We start from the raw sequence: 17,577 nt of genomic DNA, 5'->3' as shown, positions 1-17,577 counted from the left end.
TAATGTGATATCTTCTAACAATTGTAAGCCGCCCTGGATAAGGGCGTCTGCTAAGAAATAAATAATAATAATAACAATAATAATAATAATAATAATGTGTTACTACAATATTGTTTATTTGTCTCATTCAATATCTAGCTGTAAAAACAAATAAAGACCTCAATATCACCAGGAGCTTTATCTGCTGTTGCATTTGCTAAAGCAGGGGAGGCCAATCAAGGTCCTGGAGGGCCACTCCACTGCAGAGGTGCCTTCAACGAAGCAAACGTTTGTAACATTCCCCAAAGGTTCTAAACTTTTTTTTTCTTCTGTTGGTGGTGTGCTGGTGGCTAACATTAGCGACAGAGTGGAACGGCTACCTCTTATACACAATGATATAAGTCGTCAAACTAAGGTAAAATAATTCTTCTTCATCTTCTTCTTCCTCTTCCGTCTACTTTTTAAGGGTGTGTAGCGACTATTCAAACAGAAAAGCTAAATAACTGGACATCTACCAATCATGTGATTCCACATGTTGGTCAACGTCAAAACAAACCAGGGTGTGCAAGCAGTTTGATATCCACACCATTTATATTAAACAAATTATTTATGTTTCAAAACAGCACATATCGCAGGAAAAAAAATACCAAGGTTTGAACTTGCAACATGACGTTCTTGAAGAGCACACGACCTTAGCACGCTGCGCCACTGCGCTGTTGTTGAAATGTGTTACAACATGGTAAAAACATCTAAACTCTTTGAGCTGTATAGAGACACGGTAGTTTCAAACAAGTTTTTCTAACTTGTACCGTTCCTCTCAATCAATTTTTGTGGTTCTTATTGTCATTTTGTTACAGAACTGTAGTCATGCGTAATGTGTTTTCATTATGATAATAAAGCTACAGTTAGAAAATAAATAAAAAAAAATGTTAAAAAAATTAAAAATAAAGCTACAGTTACTTGATATATACAAAATATATATACAGAATGATGCAAATGTATTTGACTGTATTCACATCTTCTCACATTTAAAATCCTCCACAGGTTGGGTGCCTCTCAACTCAGATTAAGGTTGATACTGTATAAATGCAGAACCAATCGTTCCATATGGATGAGACCATTCATTTTTAAATACATGTAATTCGATTTTTCATTTGGTATTATTTGTATTGAGGCAGGGAGGCTGCAGTTGTTTCTAAGCGCCAATGAATCTGGTATAACATTCTTAGAGTTTGTGTCATACGACTTTGTGTCATCAAAGGTGTTTCTGGTGACGTTCAGTGGATTATATTTGGAATCTTTGGTTGTGTCTTTTAGTATTCTAAAATAAGACGACAAATTAATAGCTCAGTTGGTTACAGTGAAAGAAACTTCCACCAGTCAGCCCGGCTAGCTCAGTCGGTAGCGCATGAGACTCTTAAACTCAGGGTCGTGGGTTCGAGCCCCTCGTTCGACGTCCTTTTTAAATACAAATTGTAGATGTTTCTTCGAGGCAACGGAGCAATGTCTGATTCTGTTCACGTTGTATACAGTACTGCAACAAAATTACTTATTAGTCACTGTCATATAGCAATTGCTATTGTAAAATGCTTGCATCGTTTATAGCTATAACGATATTGAAATAAATCAACTTACTTTTTTGGGTTGACTTCAATCCGTTTCTTTTTTTACAGTTGTCATTACATCATTCATGGAGCAACAGTTGGTATGTGCGTAATAAACCCAATCGGGTCTTGATATGACAACCCTAGTCTGTGCTGAAATAAATAATGCGGTTTTCTAGTATGATCATCGCAGCTTGTCAGGATGGCCGAGTGGTCTAAGGCTCCAGACTCCAGAACTCTGTCTTTCCAAAGAATGGTGTATTCTTGTCTCCAAATAGAGGTGTGGGTTCAAATCCCTCATTTGACAGTTCAATTTTACTTATTTTTGAAAGGAATAAATGTGTTCATTTTACCATAAAATATTGTTTCAAGGAAATCAACAGCTGATACCAAACTCGTGTCAGCACTCAATACCATTTTAATTTCCATTTTAAATCGGACTAAAATAGAGTTTCGTAAGGGATAAACCACGGTAAATGTTGAATCGGTAAAATAATCCACCGATTCAACACTTACCGTGGTTTATCCCATTTAACACGTTTCTTCCTAATTGTCAATTGTTCAATAATGAGAGTAATTGAAATCTAATTTGGTAATTGATGTTTATATTAATAGGCTACATTGTGTATGCGTTTGCTAGTTTGCCGTCATGAGTTCCGAGTCTGAACCTGATATTCCATTGACACAGGCAACGTATTGTGTTATAAGTGAAGATAGCAACGAGGACTTTGTTTTAAATTTAGACCATGAAGGTGGCATTAGAAAAAAAAAATGAAAAAAACAAAGGAGAAAGCGGAATGTAAGCGTTTTGCTGCACCTAAAACGGATGAAGAAGTTAATATTGTAACGGGCACGGCTGGACTGACTCGCCGTTGCCACCTGTCGGCGAATAGGGCGCTGTGCCCGGAGCCAGTCCCCTACATTTGGTTAATGTGCAGCAGAGGATGCTGGGAGTACGAACTATGGTAGGGGAGAAACGGAATTATTGTTGTTGTGTTTATTTGTTTGTTATTGTAAAAGTTCCAGTACTGTTCTATGCATTTCCCTGTAATTGTTATTACCCTTCCGGTGTTGTTTGTTAAGTATGTGAATGTCACCCTGAGAGGCAGAGTAGTGCTGTTGGTTGGTTGGCGCTGACTTGCTGTTAGCTGCTTAATAAACTGTATTACCTAAAAGAGCTATTGTGTGCGTGTCTCCATTAATCCCTGTGCTCGCTACAATATCTTTGCAAGGGATCGATTTTCAGGAAGTACTCGCGCAAAATGTAAATGGGCTGTGAATCTGTTTGAAGTTTGGTTAAATGAAAGGAATTCAAAAGCGGACTTTAAATCTGAGATGCGTGTGATTAGTGGAGATTTAGTCAATATGGATCATGCTACTTTGTAGAAAGAAAATGTAACGGATTGTATGTAATTCACTGTACAAACCTGTAATGTGTATTGATTTTAACAACTGAACAATTGTAGGCTTGATGGTTTCTTTTTTCTGCGTTTCTACCAGTATGAGATACGCACTCAAAATGTGTCCCCTTCCTTCAACAACCCCCGACTGAAGATTGGAGTGGTCATCACTAGCAGCGAGCAGGTGCTGAGAAGAAAACACTCCCACTCTTCCTGGTGGATACCGAGACAAATCCCTTCAAAACATGTTTCACTCTAGAAATGATCATTTCAAATATAGTCTCAACTTTTATTGGCAGACCGTCGCCCCCAAATGGCAAGCTCTACTTCATATGATACAATGACTGGGCAAAAACGAGGTGTTACATTAACAATACAAACTAACTTGAGACAGCCAAGCCGTTAAAGCATACCTTAAGTTTGTTGTGTGATTAAAAACCAGGTTTTGGCATTTTGTATTGCCTGTCTCGTCAAACAAGCACGAGCCACAGCACACAGCGCTGCTGCTTCGGGACAGAGGTGGATTTTAAATCGACTGAATCAACGAGCTAAGACTACTTTTTGAAGAAATTGAAAACATACCTCTAGTCGAAATATTTGCTATTTAGTTACTCAATTTATTTTTTGAATTTGCAAATGGCAGACTGCATTACCAATAAAATAAAACTATAGGACAATCTGTATTGCTCGTATCAAGCTGCGATGTAGCCTATGAGAATCGCTGGCATAATTTAAGGGGAATTAGCTCAAATGGTTGCGCGTTCGCTGTATTTGCGTATTTAGTCCCAAAGCATTATGGAGATAAATACAAAGTGTGACAATTCTTTGTAACAGAGATGCCCGCCCTACATATGTATTTTAAAGCACAGTCTGCTAATTAGTAATATTCCCAGGACTGAAAAACTGCAGTACGCCCTCCATCGTTGCCTTCCGAGAAGGACAAACGTAGATTTTTTTAAATATATTTTAGCAATGGAAGAGTTTGTGTTATTTGGGAATAAATATAAATGGCTTGAAGTTTGCTTGCATTAGTTTGAATACATGTCATTGTGATTAGACTTTCCTGCCCAGTGTTGCTTTCTTCTTAGACGTGGTCTCAGCAACAGCTGAGCAGAGCTGTCTCTGAGGCGCAATTGGTTAGCGCATTAGGCTGTTAACCAAAAGGTTGGTGGTTCAAGCCCACCCAAGGACGGTGCTTTCTGCTTTTCTTAATCACATTAGAAAATGACACTGTAATACGTTATTATTACCTCCAATTACACTGAAGAAAAACATGTGTTCTTTTTTTTTAGTTGAAAATAATACAAAACGAAAATATTGTTGTTTTAGATTTTCGGTCTAACGCTCTCCCAGCTGAGCTATTTCGGCTTGACAAGCCTCCTTTTTCGAGATAACATTCTTTTTTTAGAACAGTTGTAATATAATTAAGTAAATTTCTAAACAAACCGATAGTAACATATATAATCTCAAAGAGCTATAATTTATTTCAGCTCTTATGAAAGACAAGTATCCTTGCGCATTATATCATCCTTGAATGTAATATTAATTAATTGCCTTCAGTTAATATTTTAGAAAAACTCCTTTGCTAACAGAAGAAACACAAGCTAGCAGAGGATGGTTTTGAGCAATCGACCGCTGGGCCCAGCACGCTTCCGCTGCGCCACTCTGCTACAGCTGCCTCATGACAGAATTACCAAGCAGCAGAAAAAAAAAAAAAAAAAAAAAAAAATGAACATCGTTTTAACCAGTCACACGGCAGTGGCCGGGCCGAACCATGGAAACGTTGCAATTCAGAGATGATCCGTTTTCTTTTCTCCCAAATACGTGATGCAAAGTATGCAACTTTTCTGTCCACTTTGATCACAGGCAGTTTTATCCCCCAGTTTCGGCTGCCAATTCCAATATTCAGTCTCTCTAAAGAATCTTAAATCGTGGAAAACGCTCTTTGGGGCACTATGGAAGATATATATGATTAATTGCAGGGGCGTAGCTAGTTTTAGATTTTTAATGTTAACCTTTAGGTGTAATTCGGTGGACGCTGTAGAGGGCGTTCTCTCGCTGAGCTTCCAATTTGTATGTTTGTATTTGGCTTCTCTAGCCCCCTGGCAGCTCTCAGTGGTGTCGGGATTAGCCATGCAAATTACTTCCTGGTGGGAGGGGGGCGGTTCAGTTTCAATCAAGTACAAGTCTCTCTGCCATTATCTTGCGCTGCTCTGTCTGGTCAGGTAAAAAGGACGTGACCAGAGCGATATGGGCAATCCCGTTAGGTAGCTTGCATGTCAATCTCTCCTTCTTTTCTATTTGTCCCCGGCGGTTCCTCGCCGGCTAGAGGGGACCCCCTGCCACAACTATCCAGTCGCAGCTCATGTGCTAGCCTCACCAAGGCTACAACCTTGCTATCCCATCTAACTTGTTTCATTTCTAGTCCGAGCACCTTTCTGCCCCTTCTGGCTGGCCGAGTCGGGCCGGGCTCTTTATCCTAACTCTCCACGCCGCCCATTTGCCAGCCACGCTGCCTGGGGATGCTGCACTGAGTAGTGACGGAGTGTCTTTTATGTTTGTCTTCTCATTCTGTTTGTTCGTCCAGCAGCTAAGAGACGCCGCCCGGTTTCGACCTGGACTGAGAGCTTTGTCCTTATTTGTTCTGTCTCTCATTCTCAATAGCCTGCCAGCAGCCACAGGATGCTGCCTGACCCGGTGAGACATGAGAGTTCAGAGTGTTTTACGTCATTGTCTTGTCCAGCTCTTCTCATCTCAAGCTATCCAGCTTTATGTCTCTAGTTCTGTGTTACACATATGTTCCCTCTGCGAAGTAAACCCATCTTTGCAGAGAGATGACCACCGACTTGGAGCCCTTTAAGATAACAGACAAGCTGCTTAACAAAGCCAGCAATGCACTGAAAGAAAAAAACTTCTCCTAAAAAAGGCACTGGCAAAGGAAGCTTTGGTATCTTTAATATACCAGCAAGTACTCAGGGATATTCATGTGAAAATGTTATTTTACTATAGGCAAATACACACTGTTGTGCTATAATGAAAACAAAGAACTCTGTTTTTTTGGTTGTTAAATAAAAAATAACAGCAATACGCACGGCTGTCTTTAATTTTCCTAATGAGACATGTGATGAGGATTTCAAGATTCAAACATTTGCGATGTTCTGACTTTTATTTTCGGTTCTTTCACATATTTTCAGGATTACTCAGGCTTGAAAATGAATATGTTCTTTAGAATACTCGGTAATGGAAACATTAAGGAAAATAAACCAGGAGCATGCCGTGCTGCAGGTTACCATTGTGCAAACTTACGACTACTAGAAGAGCCAATGGAAACGGAACGATCAAATAATACCTATAGCAGGTAAGACACGTTGGGTAGAAGTATTAGCTTCTGTTATTTACTTGTCTGTAGGAAGTGTAAAAGCTATGTGATGCTGAATAATGCGGATTTGAGAGAATACATTTTGCATACATAGATATAATGTAATTAAAATGTGTCAAAAAGGTCAAACTTCATAGATAAATAGCTTGAAAAGTTGTATCTGTGGGCATCATCAAACGTAGTGGCTCCCAAACCGGTCCTGAGGACACACTGTGCCTGCTGGTTTTCATGCCAACAGAGCTCTCAATTACTTAACTAGACCCTTAATTGAACTGATTATTTGCATAATTATAACTTTTTTCATTGTTTTCAGCTCTCAAAGCTTGAAAAGAATTGTGGGAAATGTGGGATCAGGCATAGAAGCAAAGGTATATTTCAAGGTCTTAAAACGACATTTCCCACATTTTTTTACAACGTCCCATCCCTGCCTATTGGCTGAGCGTCGCAGAGCAAGCAGGGGCGGAACATTCAAATTTAAAACTACACAAACAGACACGGAGCATTTAGCTTATTTGTTTTTAAGTTACTAACTGTCTCTGTTGAACCGAATACTGTTTTGTTTTTAGCAGTATTTTTATTTTCACCGTAGATGCGCTCTCGGTGCAAGCACAGTGCTGACATGTCATTTTCTAAAATTATATTAAGCAAAGTTTCGGGTAAATATATAAAGAAAAAAGGGAGTGTGTATTTTAGCACTAGTACAACAAGACCATGTATGGAATTAAAATGAATGGACTATAGAATAGTCGTTTTTGTAACAATTTAATTGGTTTAAAAGCAAACAGGATTATCCATAAACTAAAGTTAACAGAAAATAAATATAAAAAGAGAATTTCGACAAAAGCTGCCCGGAAGCACGGTCGCTGCTGATTGCTTGTTTCGACGCGCTTTGAAAGGGGAGTCTCGTCTTCCAGAATATCACTTACAATGTGCACCATCAAAAATAAAAATACAGTTTCTGAAGATGATTTCAGCAAGCTAAAACACCACACGAACACTGGTCATGTGACACTTTCTACATTGGCTTGCTAGCTTGCAATTGGCTGCTGGTCCGCGGCGGTGCGGCACTGAGCGCTGGTTTAACATGTTACAGGTGTTATACACCAGCGCCAGTAGGCACTGAGCGGTTTTCATCTCCAGCGACAATGTGTCACTGACGCTGGCATGCGTATCGGGTGGCGGTTCCGTGTGCACGTGGGTAGTGGAAACAGATATATATATAAAAAAAAAACATTATAATTCTTCCCAAGATTCTGACCAGAATCCTTTTTGTATTTTCATACAGATGGTGTATGCTTGAGTTTGATGAAGTTGTAATGGAGGGCCTAATAGGATTTATATTGCTACAGAATTGTTTTGTCCAAGATAAGCATTTAATAATCAAAGCTGTTAGAATTACAACTGTTTTTTTTCTTTGTATCCTTTTGCTATTTACAATATAGAACTGTAAGCAGTGTGATCCAAAGAGGTTAAATCAGACATCTGTGTGTAATGTCAAAACCTGTACATTGTAAAATATAGAATTTAAAGATAATTGAGTTTTAAATTCTTCTTCTTCTTCTTCTTCTTCTGCTTCTTCTTCTTCTTCTTCTTCTTCTTCTTCTTCTTCTTCTTCTTCTTCTTCTTCTTGTAAAACCAAGTCTAAGAATGTAACAAGACTTCTTAACCAACTGAATTGAAAACATACCTGCACACAAAACTACAAATTTAAAAGATTAAAAGATGCAACTACTAGCATGTGTTTAAAATCTGTTGCAAACGATTTAAGTTGAATTCTGAAACATCTTTTTTCAATATATTAATAAGTAGAAATAAGTCTCAACATACAAATTACAACAGCAACACCTTTCAAAGAAAAGCTGCAATAATGGAAACAACTCTGTGGTTGGTGTGCAAAGGGTCCTTTCATTGTTTAAATCCACATTGATCTTCATCAAATACAATTCAAGACTATAACCACAGCCCATCTATCTATCAAAAAACAAAACATAGCATTGACCACAACTGAGACGAGTCCTTGGTTTTCATGTATGCGCTGCTGAAACACACAACACATGTTTGCACAGAGAGAGCAGCATGACTGCACTGAGTGCATAAGAACATGAAAGCCAGCTCTGGCCAGTGTGCACTCATCATCATCACAGTGCATCATTAAAGCAGGTCTTTATGAAAAGCAACAGCTTTAATAGTGCCTGGGGGTCTCTAACAGTCTTATTAAATACCAATAAACAATATATTCCAGGTGTCAGCCTTTTCATTTGGGATTGAATAAAAATGTAAATTATCCATGCAGCTCTCCTCTAGTGGAATGGTAAATCCCTTAAAAACCCAACAAAAACAAATGACACAACCTGATTGGTGGATGCAAAAAAACTGCTTTGAACCGTTTTTTTTAATCACCTCCCCTAAAATCATTGTTAATAATACAAATGAATAAACAGGAGGGCAAAGGGGCAGGGCAAGTCTGTTTCCTAATTCCCATCACCTGGTCAATGAGTGACAGCTAACAAGGTGTGGCATGTTTGCAAAAAATGCCAACTGTAATTGTATTGGCCCAAGTATTATTATTATTATTATTATTATTATTATTATTATTATTATTACAAAAGACAATTGCAAATAGCCGAAGCAATATCACAACTATAGTTGGCCTATATTATATTATATATTGTTTGTGAGTTTTCCGCGCCCCCAGCTGGACAGTGTGAGCATTACACCCCTTCCTCCAGTCCCGGTGATGACTGAATGCAACCCAAACTAGGGGTTTCTTCAATCAGCACACGTGTTGCTGCAGAGATCTGTCTGCAGGGAACGGATACAAACTCGGACTTATCAAAAGCAGACGCGATGCTAAGATGACGTTAACAGTATCTGAAAATCAAACACGAAAGGATAAGAGACTGAAGTTGCCATGAAATATACATATTTTTAACATTATTCCTAAATACTTAAAAACTCATGAATTCATAGGTGACAACTAACAATCAGTACAATATAAAAGGAAATTTATTTTTTATCTTTGAAATATGCATTCTAGAAAGTAGAATGCTATTGTTTATATTGTGTATTCATTATTTTTGTATCGTTTAATACTGCCAAACCTCTGTAAAGAACGACTTGTCTATAGTGACCACATGATCACATCCTATAGCAGGATTTCCATGAAGACCAATTGTAACGCATGAGAATGTTTGACTGTCATTGCAGAGTGTATAAATTACAGTAACTGCTCTAACTGTGTAGACCACTAGATGACAGAAAAACCCTAATAATCCAGAAATGTTTTGTTTCCTTGCCAGTACTAATAGATGGAGTTTTCGAGTAATTAAATTTTGTGGAAAAAAAAACTGAATTAAGTATAATTCGGGCTTCTGATCACACACACGCACACACACACACACACACACACACACACACACACACACACACACACACGCACACACCACAAACGCACAGACACACGCACACACACACCTTGTCCTTCTGGCAAAGGGAGCGGGGGTCTGCGTAAGGTGCGAGGGGGAGCGAGGGGATATAAAACGGTGCGTGGAAATGACCGGGAGATTTGGGAAGACAAGAGTGAGGGAGAGGGGTATGTTTGGAGAGATAGAGAGAGGGGGAGAGGGAAAGGTTAAGAATATCGGAAAACAAGCACGAATACAACTGTTTATTATCCTTTTCGACTCCTACTTCCCTCCCCTACTTCATGAGCCCCTGCCTCTTGTTGGAATTACAATCCCACACTTTCATTATGCTAATGGAAGAGGAGAGCTGGATCCCACAGCTCCATGAAAGCTCTCCAGCATTGCACATGCGTGGAACTACAACTGAACAAAATAGTAATTCAGAACACACCCATGAACTGGTTTTGCTTTTCTCAATGAATATCGGGAGTGGCATTTGCTGTACCAAATAGCAAAAATGACAGTTCCTTTGTACAAGGTCTCTGTTCCTTTTACCTCTTTAATATTGAGCCATTCTATTTTAGGATGAGCCTAGAATGCTGCCTGCAATTCAGTACATTGACGAGCAAACCAAATCTGATAAAGGAAGGAAGGAAGCCTGTTTCAGTTTTGCCTGTATATAAGGTAAACAAAAAAAATCTGACACAATATACTCCACTGGACATTGGATCATGTATAATGCTTTGCACAAGAAAAGATTTATCATATGGAGAGAGAGAGAGCATTTTTTTTCCCACAGAAACAAAGGCTGCTAGTTGTTTTTAGGGGAACAATAACCACAGTCTATTTTTATTTTGCTGAATTCTAATACATGAGAGAGCTGCTTATAATTATTTTTTTAACAAAACATGTTTGAAAACACAAGGTAGCGCATTCAATTAAATGTATGAAACTGGATTATGTACTGTCTTGACTTCACATGATAATGCTATCTATTGAGTCAATAAATTAAAAGCTCAGTTAAGCAGTTTTTCTTTCATGAAGCTAAGCACAATTATACATTACTGTACATATCTTTCAGAATGTATCTACAGAGGAGCTTGAAAAATACACGCAAACCCAAGAAAAATAATCTCCTCGCCTTATTCTCTGCATTGCAAACAACATGTTTAAGAAGTCATTATCGTGAGGGACACTATTTCAAACTTTTCTCAGGCAGAACTGCTTCAGATGCTGTTCCAGCTTTACTGGGAACACACCGTGCATTTCACTTGCAGTACCTCAGAGTGTACTCCCAAGTACCTGGATTCCTGCAACATTATATACTGACAGACCCATATACTTATTTGCAAATTTAATAAACTACACCCATACAATGCAGTTTTGAAAATTCTACAGCTTTTATAAAATAAATAATTATATACATATATATAAAGTGCCTTGCAAAAGTATTCAGACCCCTGACCAATTCTCTCATATTACTGAATTACAAATGGTACATTGAAATTTTGTTCTGTTTGATATTTTATTTTAAAACACTGAAACTCAAAATCAATTATTGTAAGGTGACATTGGTTTTATGTTGGGAAATATTTTTAAGAAAAATAAAAAAAAACTGAAATACCTTGCTTGCATAAGTATTCAACCCCCACATATTAATATTTGGTAGAGCAACCTTTCGCTGCAATAACAGCTTTAAGTCTTTTGGGGTAAGTATGTACCAGCTTTGCACACAGTGTCAGAGTGATTTTGGCCCATTGCTGTAAAGTAAGAATGCTTTCAAAAATAGACATGTTAATAGATTATATTTATCAATTAACTAAATGCAAAGTGAGTGAACAGAAGAAAAATCTAAATCAAATCCATATTTGGTGTGACCACTGTTTGCCTTCAAAACAGCATCAATTCTTTTAGGTACACTTGCACAAAGTCAGGGATTTTGTAGGCATATAGTCAGGTGTATGATTAAACAATTATACCAAACAGGTGCTAATGATCATCAATTCAATATGTAGGTTAAAACACAATCATTAACTGAAACAGAAACAGCTGTGTAGGAGGAATAAAACTGGGTGAGGAACAGCCAAACTCAGCTAACAAGGTGAGGTTGCTGAAGACAGTGTACTGTCAAAAGTCATACACCATGGCAAGACTGAGCACAGCAACAAGACACAAGGTAGTTATACTGCATCAGCAAGGTCTCTCCCAGGCAGAAATTTTAAGGCAGACATGGGTTTCCAGATGTGCTCTCCAAGCTGTTTTGAAGAAGCACAAAGAAACGGGCAACGTTGAGGAACGTAGACGCAGTGGTCGGCCAAGGAAACTTACTGCAGCAGATGAAAGACACATCATGCTTACTTCCCTTCGCAATCGGAAGATGTCCAGCAGTGCCATCAGCTCAGAATTGGCAGAAAACAGTGGGACCCTGGTACACCCATCTACTGTCCGGAGAAGTCTGGTCAGAAGTGGCCTTCATGGTAGACTTGCGGCCAAAAAGCCATACCTCCGACGTGGAAACAAGGCCAAGCGACTCAACTATGCACGAAAACACAGGAACTGGGGTGCAGAAAAATGGCAGTAGGTGCTCTGGACTGATGAGTCAAAATTTGAAATATTTGACTGTAGCAGAAGGCAGTTTGTTCGCCGAAGGGCTGGAGAGCGGTACACGAATGAGTGTCTGCAGGCAACAGTGAAGCATGGTGGAGGTTCCTTGCAAGTTTGGGGCTGCATTTCTGCAAATGGAGTTGGGGATTTGGTCAGAATTAATGGTCTCCTCAATGCTGAGAAGTACAGGCAGATACTTATCCATCATGCAATATCATCAGGGAGGCATCTGATTGGCCCCAAATTTATTCTGCAGCATGACAACGACCCCAAACATACAGCGAAAGTCATTAAGAACTATCTTCAGCGTAAAGAAGAACAAGGAGTCCTGGAAATGATGGTATGGCCCCCACAGAGCCCTGATCTCAACATCATCGAGTCTGTCTGGGATTACATGAAGAGAGAGAAGCAACTGAGGCTGCCTAAATCCACAGAAGAACTGTGGTTAGTTCTCCAAGATGTCTGGGCCAACCTACCTGCCGAGTTCCTTCAAAAATTGTGTGCAAGTGTACCTTGAAGAATTGATGCTGTTTTGAAGGCAAAGGGTGGTCACACCAAATATTGATTTGATGTAGATTTTTCTTCTGTTCACTCACTTTGCATTTAGTTAATTGATAAATATAAACTATTAACATGTTTATTTTTTAAAGCATTCTTACTTTACAGCATTTTTTCACACCTGCCTAAAACTTTTGCACAGTACTGTATATATAAAATATATTTAACAATGAAATGTATGAGGATACAATTATTTTTATTGTGCATTTCAATTATTTTTAAAGCAGGGGTTACATATATTACATTTAATTATTTGATATTGTTACAAATATTTATTGGATACATTCAAATATCATAATGCAAAGCGGTGCTGCTATTTGCATATCAAAGTATTCAGCGCTACGAGGGAAAGTGCAGTTACACGGAAGTGTGTGCTACATGGCACAGGTGTTTCTAATAATCTGTCCAGCTCCGGTCTTTTTTTTTTTTTCTCTCGTCTTTTTGCTGTTCTGTCATACAGTATTGACATATGAAAGGAATACAGGTCTGTTCAAAAGAAGCCGCGTGAGATTATCATGAATTCATATTACTTCATTGGAGTATTTTAGGGCTCTAGTCTCACTTGGTTTACACGCTGATTACGCGCTGGAAGAAGGGCTTACAAGTAAACCAAGAGAGAAGGTGAAATTACATTTTAATATCTGTAAGTGTATCTATGTATGTATGTGTTTGTATACGTGTATATGTATTTAGACCTAATGAGAAAATGACGCAATAACAAAAAATAAAAAAATAAAAAAATAATAATAATAATAATAATAATAATAATAATAATAATAATAATAATAATAATAATAATAATAATGTACCTCTGATCTTATCTTCGGTCTGGCGTGCCTTCCGCCAGAACCCGTGTTTTCACATTGCCCTTTGAAAAAAAATATGATTTTAAACATAATTTCTATTTTGAAAAAAAAGCTCATTAGCAGGGTATGTAAAACGTCGTATCACGTACCTGTGGTTTGTTTCTTAGTGCTGACAGGTGTTTGTCTGACATCCTCCCTGTAACGCAAATCTATGTTAAACACCAGAGTAAGCAAACAAACACCTCTCCATGATATTCATACAATCAGAATACATCCATCTGTGGGTTCAAAATGCGACTTCAATTATCGGTGCACACAGTCACACACGCACGCACGCACGCAACACACACACACACAGTCTCACACACACACACAGTCTCTCTCTCTCTCTCTCACACACACACACACACACACTGTTTGTGCTCCGTTTCTGTGGAGGCTGTGGTATTATTTTGTAATAATATTATTTGGTGGGTGATATACCGAGCGCATGAACTGGACGACGGCACTGTTTACTTGCTGAGTATAGAATCCCTGCTTGCAATAAACTGTTGAATTCGAGAACCTCCAATATCTGTGTGAGCTGCTTCTTTTCCACGCAACCTTAGTTCTCAGCTCCCCCAGCTGGACACTGTGAGCATTACACTGCTTCTCAAGTCTCGGTGATACCTGAATGAAACACAAGCTAGGGGGGTTTCTTCAATCAGCACACGTGTTGCTGCACAGATCCGTCTGCAGGGAACAGATACAAACTCGGCCCTGAGCAAAAGCAGACGTCATGCTAAGATGACGTTTACAGTATCTGAAAATCAAACACGAAAGGATAAAGAGGCTGTGATATTACAGTTTATTAAAATCTTGCATGCATTCAAAATGAGTCATTTCTTATTTTTATTATTAAGACAGCAGTTGTCATAAGACAAACATCTTTAAAAAGACACCTAAATACATAAAACCCCATCAATTCATACAAGGTGACAACAAAATGCAGTACTATATAAAAGGAAATATAATCTCTTTTTTAAAATATGCATTCTAGAAAGCAGAATACTGTTATTTGTATTATACATTCATTGTTTTTTAATAGTTTAATATTGTCAAGCCAGCTGACCACATCCCATAGCAGGATTTCTATGAAGATCAATTGTAACTAATAATGTTTGACTGTAATTTTAGAGTGTATCAATACACTCTAACTGTGGTAACCGTCTCGACCACTAGCAGGCAGCAAAACTCTAATAAAGCAGAGATTGAATGTATTTCCAGTACCAGTAGATGGCGCTCCTCCTTCGAGTAATTTAATTTTGTGCAAAAAAAGTCCAAGAATTTAGGAAACCAAACACTCGACTAACCTAGCGGTTGTAAACCTGGTTTATTTTCTTCAATAAAAGTTTTTAACATGTTGAATTCATTGGGCTGATGCAAAAGTTCATGTTTTGTAAAAATCTTTTTTTTTTTATCAAAGTACAAGTTAATGACACACATAGGTTTGAACTTCACTAGATTAGTTGCTGCTTCTAAATCCTTTAAAAAACATACTGGAGCACACAGAGAAACATACACTGTCTGGTCACTTTATTAGGGCCTGTCTGCTCGATTGGATTTAGCCTGGCCCAGAATTAGACGTTAAGTTGATCATGTGATCCCTCTAGGACTACAAAGCTGTGGGAGCAGCATGACTGCAAGCAGTCTACCAGCAATAGGGCTGCTACGATTACATTTAAAATTCATTTTTCAATCAATTCCATTCCTCATTATATACATCAAGATAAATACTGGATAATTTATTTAATAATTACATTTTTGTAACGCACATAGTTAATAACATTCTTTAAGATTATCAATGAAACTGCACGGAACCCCCTGCCTTGCTATTTACAGTATTTCTGCCACACAAGCAGTGGGCGTGCTCTTCTCTTCCTGCTCGTGTTAACTAGCATCTGATTTGCTGGTCCCATCCTACCAGCGAATCAGTTTTGAAAATGCTTTGCAAGTACACGCCCCTCTCTGTATTCGATGTAAACAGAAAGCACACCGCTTGAATCCAGAGCAGGACCACAGGCTTGTATTCCTGCAAACAGCCTGTAAATAAATTGTGAACATTGAAGAAAACTGACTGTATATAGTTTGCGCATCTGGAAAGATTAATGGAAGGGGGTGCATGTTGATCACTGGAAGAGGAATGGAAGGGGGTGCATGTTGATCACTGGAAGAGGAATGGAAGGGGGTGCATGTTGGTGATACAGTAGCAGAAGCAGTGATGCTGGTCAGGCTGACTCCAGGAGGCATCAGAGTGCATCAGCAATGGCAAAGGGAAAGCAAGAGAAAGCTGGGGCTGCAGACAGTGACGGACGGAGGGGAGGGACAGAGAGAGAGAGAGAGTCTTGTCATGTGGGAAATATTAATGAGTGATTGCGTGAACATCCCCCAGACTCCTTCCGGAGCTTGTGGAATCTATGCCACGTCATGTGAAGGCAAACGGTATCTAACCTGAATTCAGGTGCAATTCTTAATAAAGTGACCAGACAGTTTAATGTACAACCTAAACAAAATGTGATCGAGTGTAGGAGGAGATAACAGTCTGTGACAAAGACACACGCTATCTGTGCCCTGCAGTTACATCAATCGTTAGTTCCTGTTTTAAGGTCCAGCAGTCAGTTGCACAAACAATTTTGACTGATTTCACAGACTTTGATTAGCACTAATCGTGGACTACCTTATAGAAGTTAACATTGGATAGTTCAAGATTAGCGCTAATCAGGGTCTGTGAAACCAGCCGGTTAAGGTAAATTTCCTCTAAGCTTTCCACTTAAGTGCTTGTAGAGTTTAAGGGTGTTGCAGAAATAACTTCATACATTTAACTCAATAATCTACAGTTATGACCGAACGTTTTGAATCACCTCGAATTTTAGGATTGAGACATAATAAAAAAAAGTATATGAACGTCATTTAGATATTTTAGTTTACATCATGTAATCAAAGAAACTACAAAATGATATTGCAAAAGTCTACCATAAACCATAATAGTAGTACAGTATTTCTTATTAGATTTGGAAATGTCGCATTTTTCAATTGTTGTCAGTTTTTCGTTAAGTATATGGAAAACTACAAAGCAGAATGTAATTCAATATGTTAATGTAACATTATTCAGCAGGTTTCATTCAACTTTGTAAAGCAAAATTGGTTTATATATGTTAATGTAATATTATTCAGCAGGTTTCATGCGACTTTACAAAGCAAATAGGGTGATGCAAAACTTTTGGCCTGAGTTGTAGATATTTCTTGTTACTTAAACCTAATACTTAAATGTCTGGTTTCATAGACCCCCAATTACCACTGATAACTTAGACAAGGTAAGCTACTGTTTATTATTATAAGCAGAACAAATATTAAGAAATGTACTATTAAAATAGATGTTTATGCACTTAATAAAACAGAATGTATATATTTTTTGTTTTGTTTATTTCACTTTATTAGTCCATAAAAGCAAAGCAACAGAAGAAAATCTACCTTAAAAAAACTATTAATTAACCTAAAAAATGGAGACCATAAAGTCAGTCAATCTGGACAAGTATCTACAGCATCCTGTTCACTTTCTATCTATCTATCCAGCCAGCTATTCCTTTTTAAACAGACATTTTAAGTTCAGTGATTTGAAGAGCTGATTGAGCTTAGTTTAACTGCAACAGTATCTTTCAGGATCTCAAAAGTCTCTTTGGGTCAAAGTGGAAATGTAAAGAATCTGGTACAGTGTTTTTGTATACGATTGTAAATCAGAAATAATTGTCAGATTTTTTCAAATTCATGTTTCTATCTTAAATAAAATCAGCATTCAGAACACTG

The 17,577-nt window shown here is 38.1% G+C and overlaps 1 pseudogene; it reads right to left on the bottom strand.

Moving 5' to 3' along the window:
• Nucleotides 1-3,092: 3,092 nt before the first annotated feature.
• On the bottom strand, nucleotides 3,093-3,267 carry LOC117968437 (small nucleolar RNA U3; annotated as a pseudogene).
• Nucleotides 3,268-17,577: the final 14,310 nt, after the last annotated feature.

This window comes from Acipenser ruthenus, chromosome 32 (genome assembly GCF_902713425.1).
Source record: "Acipenser ruthenus chromosome 32, fAciRut3.2 maternal haplotype, whole genome shotgun sequence".
Classification (NCBI taxonomy): domain Eukaryota; kingdom Metazoa; phylum Chordata; class Actinopteri; order Acipenseriformes; family Acipenseridae; genus Acipenser; species Acipenser ruthenus.
Note: the sequence above shows the minus strand (reverse complement) of the source record. Positions and strands in the feature narration are given on the sequence as shown.